Here is a 10333-nt window from a genome sequence, read left to right on the forward strand (position 1 = left end):
CTCATATCTCACCTGTTGGTCAGCTCACCGTTATATTCAAGAATATGGCACTAGGCCGTAACATGAAAAAGATCGTGTGTGTTGCCGTAGTCGTATAGTCTTTTGAAAGTAGTGGAGGCGCTGCAGAAGTGATTCAGAGTGGAGGGAGCCAGGGTAGGCTGGAGCCACGAGTGATGGAGCCAGTGCCTACCTTGTCTTCCCCTCAGCACACACACACACACACACACACACACACACACACACACACACACACACACACACACACACACACACACAGTATCGCCTTATGTGCTATGTTTAATGAATACAGGTCAACACACACACACACACACACACACACACACACACACACACACACACACACACACACACACACACACACACACAGTATAGCCTCATGTGTTATGTCTAATGAATACAGGTCAACACACACACACACACACACACACAAAGTATAGCCTTATGTGTTATGTCTAATGAATAAAGGTCAACACACACACACACACACACACACACACACACACACACACACACACACACACACACACACACACACAAAGTATAGCCTTGTGTGTCATGTCTAATGAATACAGGTCAACACACACACACACACACACACACACCCGGTAGCTCAGTGGTTAGAGCGCTGGCTTCACAAGCCAGAGGACCGGGGTTCGATTCCCCGGCCGGGTGGAGATATTTGGGTGTCTCTCCTTTCACGTGTAGCCCCTGTTCACCTAGCAGTGAGTAGGTACGGGATGTAAATCGAGGAGTTGTGACCTTGTTGTCCCGGTGTGTGGTGTGTGCCTGGTCTCAGGCCTATCCGAAGATCGGAAACAATGAGCTCTGAGCTCGTTCCGTAGGGTAACGTCTGGCTGTCTCGTCAGAGATTGCAGCAGATCAAACAGTGAAACACACACACACATCACCATTACCATCTATCTATACAACGAAGGTCAGAGGAAAAGACACGCACACACAGACAGACAGACACACACACACAGACATCACCATTACTATCTATCTATACAACGAAGGTCAGAGGAACACACACACACACACACACACACACACAGACAGACAGACACACAATTATCACCATTACCATCTATACAACGAAGGTCAGAGGAAGACACACACACACATCACCATTACCATCTATCTATACAACGAAGGAAGGTCAGAGGAAGACACACACACACACACACATCACCATTACCATCTATCTATACAACGAAGGTCAGAGGAAGACATACATACATACACACAAACACACATCACCATTATAGGCCATGAGACGTGACCATTTATTTTTCATTTTTGTAGCGCACATCTGGTAACTAAAAAACTCTTCCTGTTTTATATGAAGATGAACATAGTGAACACATTTCAGCTTGTTACCACAAACAACACTTGCACGTTTTTAAGAAAAATTACTTTATTGAAATTTAATCGGAAGTCGTTGCTAAGGGGCGTAGCTGCATAGCAACCACCCATTTTGCAGTTAATGCAGTTTGTAAAATCACATTTGTTTATATATATACATATATATATATATATATATATATATATATATATATATATATATATATATATATATATATATATATATATATATTTATTTTATCATATTGTATATATATTTATATATATACTACTATATATATATATATATATATATATATATATATATATATATATATATATATATATATATATATATATATATTTTGATTCTTTCATGCAGAGAACTGAGAAAGATTAGTATAATTTACAGAAAAATGTCACATTAAGCCTTGACCATTTTTTTTTTTTGCCAGAGGTTTGTAGCGCACATCTGGTAACTACTGGCAAATTACTTTTAAATTTTCTTTACCTATTGATAGGTAATTTCAGCTTGTTACCACTTGAAAAGATTTGGATGTTTGTCACTAGCCGCACCAACTATGCTCGCTACCTACCAATCTATTATCTTGAAATGACAGCCCTCCAGACCAGCCACCCAGATGTCCACCAGATGTTCATGAATGGAGACTTCGTGGTGCTGAGACAAGAGCGCTATGGGTTTTCACAAGTTGCATGTGACATGACCATTGAACAGACATGCAACAGAGATACAAAGACAAAAGGTGGAATGGTGGGATTCACTCTTAACAAGGGTGCATCTCAAAGATGGATTCTGTCTCATCCAGAGAGGCAGCAATAACAAGATCTTGTTTCGAATATGCTGGGATGGGTGTCCACGGACACGAAAGGATCTAGATGTTGCCCATTCCAAGAGGGAAGAAGCTGCCATCTGCCGAATCATTGAGTGCATGAAGGGATTCATCAACCCCTTTACCTATGATTCCAAGGATCTAGTCCATATTGTCTCTGGAGTAGTGGTCCCTGATGCCATTGCCAAGGATATCCTGTCTGCTTCAGAGAAAGGAGAGCTTTGTTTCATAGAGTTCTGTCAGGACCGGCTTCTAACAGACAAGAAAGGGTTCCATGATGCCATCAAAAACCTGAAGTTAAAGTCCTTCTCAGATGTTGGCAAGATCAAAAAGACTAAAACTAGTGGGAAAGATACAGTTCTCAAGTCAGAGAGGAATCTGATGGCACGCCTAGTAATTATAGGAAGAGAAAGGGGTATCAAGATTGAAGAGTTACTGGTCTACACCCTGGAACCCATACCCTTGGCTCTAGCCTATCCAGATGGTGGTCTCATGAAGACGCAAAAGGCAAAACTGCTGCATCACCTGGAGGAGAAAACCCCATCATCTGTTGCCAGGAGTGTCTCACCCAATTCAGTTTGGATCCTTGATGCGATGGCCATCCTTCAGAGCATCAGCCTCAGAGAGATTCCAAAGACCTTTGGGGAACTTGCCACCCTGTACCTGAAGAAGGTGGGAAAAATTGCCAGGGAGAGCTCTGCAAACACAGTACATCTTGTTACAGATCAGTACCCAACAGTCAGTATCAAGAATGCAGAGAGGGACCGCAGGGCCAAGGTTCAGTCTGCTTCTCAGTTAAGGGCCACTCAGATCTTTTCTGAGGGTCAAAATGTACCAGCTCAGTGGAAGAAATACTTGTCCTCCGGGAAAAATAAGGAGCTTCTCATGGAGTTCTTCATCAAATCATAAGTACAAGATGGCCGGGAACACTCCTTTACTCTTTTCATTGGCCATTCAGACACCTGCCACAAAATCTGTTTTGCTGGCACCTCATCCTCCCCCGCAATTGCAGAAGTTGAAGAGCTGAAATGCTCTCATGAAGAGGCAGACACCAGCCTTCTACTTCATGCGAAGTTTGCCAAGGAGACTGCAAACTCCATAGTAATTCAGTCCCCTGACACAGATGTACTGATTCTGTGCATCGCAAAGTTCATGGATTTGGATTGCTGTCTGTGATTTGACACGGGAACTGGCAATAGTAGGCGGATATTGGATGTTCGTGCCATACACTCCTATCTGAGCGAAATTCATCCTTCGGCCCCATTGGCCTTGATAGGACTACATGCCTTCACAGGTTGTGACAGTGTCTCCTCCTTTCATGAGAAAGGGAAAGTGAGGCCCATCAAACTGATGTTGGGGGAACCCAAATTTGTTGATTTCTTTTCCCAAGTTGGGAGGACGTTTGAGGTTGATGAGGATCAGAGGAATTTGTTTGCTCACTGTATGGGCAAGATCTGAAACATGTGAATGATGCCAGGGCAGCTATTTTTAAAACAGGCAAACACATGGATGACACTCTGCCACCCAACAAAGATTCTTTGGAGAAACATCTTCTCAGGGCGAATTATCAAGCAGGCATTTATCACCGCTGCCTCAAACCCAATCCAAGCATCCTGCCGCCAAACAGCCATGGATGGACAATTGGTGATGGTGTCCTCCAGGTTAAATGGATGGATCTACTCCCAGCCCCAAATTCAGTTCTTGAGCTGGCAAACTGCAAGTGCAAGAAGAATAAGTGCCATACCAAATCATGCACTTGTTTCAAGAACAATCTAAGTTGCATAGAGTTTTGCTCTTGCACTGATTGCGAAAACAAAGATGCCCCGGTAGAGGAGGAACATTTCTCTGATGATCAGGATTTGAGGGATGAAGGGATAGATTCTGATGAAAGTGAGGTTGAATCAGATGACTAGACATTCCTTACAAATGGTAAATGTGAAAAATTATTTTGCAAATTGAAGCATGCGTCCAAACTCTTAAATGCGATTTCAGGCTTTGCACTTTTTCAGATCAAAATATAATATCAATGTTCCTTTAATCAATCTGAACTGCTGCTACAAATTTCAAATTACAAAATTTTCACCTAATCTATAGTGTAACCTAAATGAGGAAATAGAGCAGGTCTTTTTAAGATGCAACTAATCTGGATGTTGTCAGAACTGTTTTATGTTTTGTCATGTAGCTGGTGGGAAGGGGTTAATTTGACATTTTGTATAAATTATGCTAATTTTCTCAGTTCTCTGCATGAAAAGAATCATATTGATGTATATATATATATATATATATATATATATATATATATATATATATATATATATATATATATATATATATATATATATATATATATATATATATATATATATATATATATATATATATATATATATATAAAATGTGATTTTACAAACTGTATGCACTGCAAAATGGGTGGTTGCTATGCAGCTACGCCCCTTAGCAATGACTTTTCATTAAATTTCAATAAAGTCATTTTTCTCGAAAACGTGCAAGTGTTGTTTGTGGTAACAAGCTGATATGTGTTCACTATGTTCATCTTCATGAAAAACAGGAAGAGTTTTTTAGTTACCAGATGTGCGCTACAAAAATCCTTTTCTAAGGACATTTTAGGGTCTCGTCTCATGGCCTATTACCATTTATCTATACAACAAAGGTCAGAGGAACACACACACACACACAACCATCACCATTACCATCTATACAACGAAGGTCAGAGGAACACACACACACACAGTAAATCATGTTAGATATGGACGAAGAGAGCCAGGAAAGGAAGACATCTGGGAGGCTCCCGCCAGAGTAGTCACGGCCCCGCCCAGTGGGCCGATGACGTCATGGCCTGTCCAGGTGGTCTGATGACGTCACACCCCTGGCTTGGCCTGGCGGTATTATATACGTTACGCAAATCATTTTGAAAATCACCTTACGAAAAAATGCCGTCAGACCCGAATGGTTTACATATTCTGACTTGGCACATATTTTAACAAATACCAAAAATATAAAGAGATTCCAAACTCCAGTAATATTAAAGATATTTTAAAAGAACTATAAATAAAATGTTGGAACTCTGTCCAGCCTTAAAAAAAAAGAAATATCCGCCCATTCTCACTTCAAAGAAACAAAACACACTTTAAAGAATATAAACAGTATTTTACAACACTTTTGAGAGTTATAGCAAGAAATAAGTAATTCACAGGGGTACCAACATAACTATTATTGGAACATTAACACCGTTAGAAAATAATTCTACACTCCACTATTTCCACTGACCAGGACAGCAAAACACTTTCAAACACATCAACTATTTTTTGAAAACAAACAACTTGATATCGTAAAAAAAAAAAAAAAAAAAAAATCCCAAGATGGTCCTGAAAATTTGGCGCCAAAAAAACAGCCTTATTTAACACAAAAACAACGCCAACAACATGCTGCGCTCCACACACGAACGGAAAACACTTCAAACATAACCAAATACTTATAGAAAGCATCAAATCTTACTATTCAGCCCAAACAAACTGCCCAGAATTTAAAGAAAATAATCCTGCATACTGGGCTGGCAGGGGTAGGCATATCCAAGATGGCGGCGGGGAAGTGGAGGGCAGACCACCCACCACTTAAACCTCATCAAACTTAAATCTGGCCATGGCGGGTGCATCCCAATAGTTGATATGAAAGCTTAGTAACGCAGCTGCATGTTGTGGCAAGCCAGGCGTATAATACTGAGAGATAAGGCTGGAATGGCTAAAAACTGAGGGATCCAAGATGCGATGGGGTCTGGGGTAGGGTGGATCCCCCTCTCTACCTCGCATAAAAACATTTGATGGTTTATCTCTAGTTATCCTTTGGCTGTGGCTCGCCTTAAATACTCACTCACTTTGATAACGTAGTCCTGCTTCTGTGGTTCGGTTTCGTGGCTTTGTCCAGTAATAAGATGAATTGGAGACGTGGAAACACCAACGCAGTCTTGTTATTTGATTTGATAAGTTTATTGTCACAGAACCTTAACAACACTAGCGAAATCCCGTATGAGTCACTTCAATTAGAGCCGTTTGAGTGTACAAATCTTGTTAATATGTCACTAGAATCGCTAAAACACACTTACAATCTCGTGTCAAAACAACCGGAGGCTTTTAAATGTGGCAGTACCTGGTAACTCACACACGTCCTCCCTTCCCGAAAGACTGAGGAGTACTGGTTTACTGGAGCACGTTCTAATCTAGAGCATTGCTGCCAGGTCAAGTTGCGAACTTTACCCTAAATACACTCTTAACATTACCCTGTTTGCTTTAAAATGATCCTGCTTATCATAAATCTGTTTATCAAAGATATCTATATGTATATACATGCAAGAAACATTATCATAATATGTACGGGGATGAAATAACATTACCCTGAAATGAAATAATGTTACCCTGATAGTGCTCCAATTACCCTAAAACAAAGTAAATACCTTGCACCTGGCGGCACTTATCTGTCTGGGAGTGGGAGGGTGGGAAGCACCGTGGTGCCGTTGTCTGTCTTTGCGTAGCCACAGTCGCCTTATTAACTAGCATATTACTTGAAAAAGAAAGTTTGCCATCATAGTAGTATTGATATTACTGTATAGATAGGTAATACAACTTGTCCTATACTTATGTTCGTAGTAATGTGATATAATTAGGTATTAATTAAGTAATGTGAATCCTGCTGGTTCCTCACTGTTAACACGCGCATTAACTATAACATAACCCCTGTGTCTGCATGCCTGTCTCTTTCCTTCCATTGAAAAAAAAAAAGACAATGAATCTGCCCTATAGGATTACTTTTATTCAACTGACATCACAAGACCTGAAAGATTAGCTATTCATTTCTAAATACAACAAACTTCAAAGAACGAGTGGTTATGTAATATCTACTAAGCGTCAGAACAGGAAAATATATGGAGTAATATATGGAGTGTCTTTAGGTATTTACAAAATGTGTGCAGGTGTGGTGAAGGTTTGGTAAATTTGGCGTGTGTGTGTGTGTGTGTGTGTGTATGAGTGGGTTGATTTTGGAGTTTTTCAAGTGTGTGTGTGTGTGTGTGTGTGTGTGTGTTAATTTGGGAGCTTTTCAAGTGTAATTCACTGTTTGATCTGCTGCAGTCTATGACGAGACAGCCAGACGTTACCCTACGGAACGAGCTCAGAGCTCATTATTTCCGATCTTGGGATAGGTCTGAGACCAGGCACACACCACACACCGGGACAACAAGGTCACAACTCCTCGATTTTACATCCCGTACCTACTCACTGCTAGGTGAACAGGGGCTACACGTGAAAGGAGACACCCAAATATCTCCACTGAGCTACCGGGCCGTGTAAAGTGTGTGTGTGTGTGTGTGTGTGTGTGTGTGTGTGTGTGTCTGTAACCACCACCACCACCACTACTACTATTGCTACTACTACTACTACTACTACTACTACTACTACTACTACTACCACCACCACTACTACTAGTGCTACTACTACCATCACTACTTCAGCCCCTGCTGATGGTTCCATATGCCATGCTTTGAGGACTGGGTTTGATATATATATATATATATATATATATATATATATATATATATATATATATATATATATATATATATATTATTGTATGGCATTCTAAATTAGAGACTAATGTTAATTGTTATTATTCTTTAGTATGATTGAAATATTTAATTTAATTTGGAATACTGACCTAAGGAGCCGCGGCTGTCTGTCTGTCTGGCTGGCTTGTTTCCACTCCTTCGCCTCGCCTCCTCTTAAATTCTGATCAGTCACCGGTATTGAGACAAGATTACCACAGCGGCCTTCCCTTCCAATACCCCTCCATGCTTTCCTCACCATTTCCGGTAATAGTCAATGCACACACACACTCTCTCTCTCTCTCTCCTTGTCGCTCTGTCCTCTGCTGCAGGGCATGAATTCCAGCAACCCGTAGCAGCTTCGCTAGGCCACCGGAGTGAAACAACGGTGCTTCATCCATGGCTTCACAGGAAATTTGACACCACCACGCACTCTACTTACTTGGGTTTAGTTAGTCAATGCACACACACACACACACACGATTCAAAGTAAGCATCACTGAAGTCTTCATAAACACACATTTTCTTCCTCATGAGTGTGTTGAAGGTTAATGAGACATCCAAGTTGACGGTACATATTTTCCAGTAACATAATTTATTGTTCGTTAAAACCTACAGCTGCTGCTCCTGCTCTGCCTACCTAACGTCATGCTACTCGTACACGCCTCTATGTACACTACAAAACGCACACACACAACTATGTACACATGAACAGGCAGCTGATGTGTGGGAAGGGCAGACGATTTTTACACACACACACACACACACACACGTAAACGCACACTTGGCATTAACGAATAGGTCTCCTCCTCCTCCTCTTCGTCCTTCAGCCCGAGTGATTGTCTGACTAGAAACAAAAGAAAACAAGCGAAGAAGGAATAATAATGATACATATAAAGGTAATACGTACATACTGTAATAGGAACACGAAGGAATAAAGTAAGGTAAACATATTAACATTAGTAGTTTTTGGTTACTATTATTATTATTATTATTATTATTATTATTATCACCATCGTCATTTAATGTAACGTTTATTTATCTTTTATTTCGTTACTAAATATTTCAATGAATTTTTTTTTTTAAATATGTTTATGTACATTTAAACTTCACTCAGTCTTAAATTTGTACAGAAAAAAAAAAAAATCAGAGAATAGTTTACCCCTAAATTAATGTATGAATGAATAAATAAATAAATAAATAAACGTTTAGACAAATAAATAAATAAATAACACACTTTTGGCTTATGGGGAAAACACACACACACACACACACACACACACACACACACACACACACACACACACACACACTCTCTCTCTCTCTCTCTCTCTGGCTCGTATTCTCAAACACTTTTGTACTTCACCTCCACCATTCCAAAGGGCTCTATTTAAATTTACACGAACTTTTTGGGGTGTTTTTACGGTTTTAGAGGCAGAGTGACAAGATTTCTACACTATTAACTGGAGAAACACTCTTGAAAACCCCGCTAATAATCTCTGTGGCCTTTAAAAATAGTCGTGGTGAGAGAGCAAAGCGTTTCTGAATACGGGCCTCTCTCTCTCTCTTCCAAAGCACATTAACAGGACATTTTTCTTCCCTCGACATATTCCATGAGGAGACGAAGTGAGCTCAATAAACAGGCAGATAAGTTAAGTAAGTAGATCAATTTGTTAAGTAAGTCACATGGAAAGTCACGTACCAGTAGTGAGACATGATAAACACTTCTTAGTACAATAACAATAACAACGGCAGCAACAACAGCAACAGTAGTAATAATGATAATAATAATGGTAATGATAAAAAAATAATAGTAATAACAATAATAATAATGACAGTAATACACATGATCATAATAAACATAATAATAATAATAATAATAATAATAATAATAATAAATGCAGTTTTGTAACATTAAATACAAACTTCTCCATCGGCCAGTTATTCCAGTATTAGGAACTTCACGATTCTCTCTCTCTCTCTCTCTCTCTCTCTCATTCATCCATTCATAATTATTGCTTCCCTCTTTTCTACTCCCCTCTCTCTCTCTCTCTCTCTCTCTCTCTCTCTCTCTCTCTCTCTCTCGTTACATCCCTTTCCACAAAATATAGTCTCAGGTATGTTATCATCTAAATTTTTTTTCTTTTTCGTTTCCATTTCATTATAGCGCCTTTATTTTCTTCACCTTTCTTTCTTGTCTTTTTCTCCTTCGCTCGACACAGAAGCGGGTTCAACGTTTCCTTCAGCTCTCACTAAAAATAATTTAGTCTTGTTTCTCTTACATTCACGCTCCTTCACCCATGCGGACTTTCACTTTGTTTTATTAGTAAGATACATTTTTTTTTCTTTTCTCCGGAATAGTGTTATGTAGAAAAAGACGCATTTTCAAAGTTTATGTTTTCCTTCTGTTCGGTATTGATACAAAGCTCACTCTTCGCTTCTCTAGATAAATGTGGTGTTGATAAGCCATATTATAATCTGACTGGTATACTTTCTTCTTTTGATT

The sequence above is a fragment of the Portunus trituberculatus genome, chromosome 31 (genome assembly GCF_017591435.1).
Source record: "Portunus trituberculatus isolate SZX2019 chromosome 31, ASM1759143v1, whole genome shotgun sequence".
Taxonomy (NCBI): domain Eukaryota; kingdom Metazoa; phylum Arthropoda; class Malacostraca; order Decapoda; family Portunidae; genus Portunus; species Portunus trituberculatus.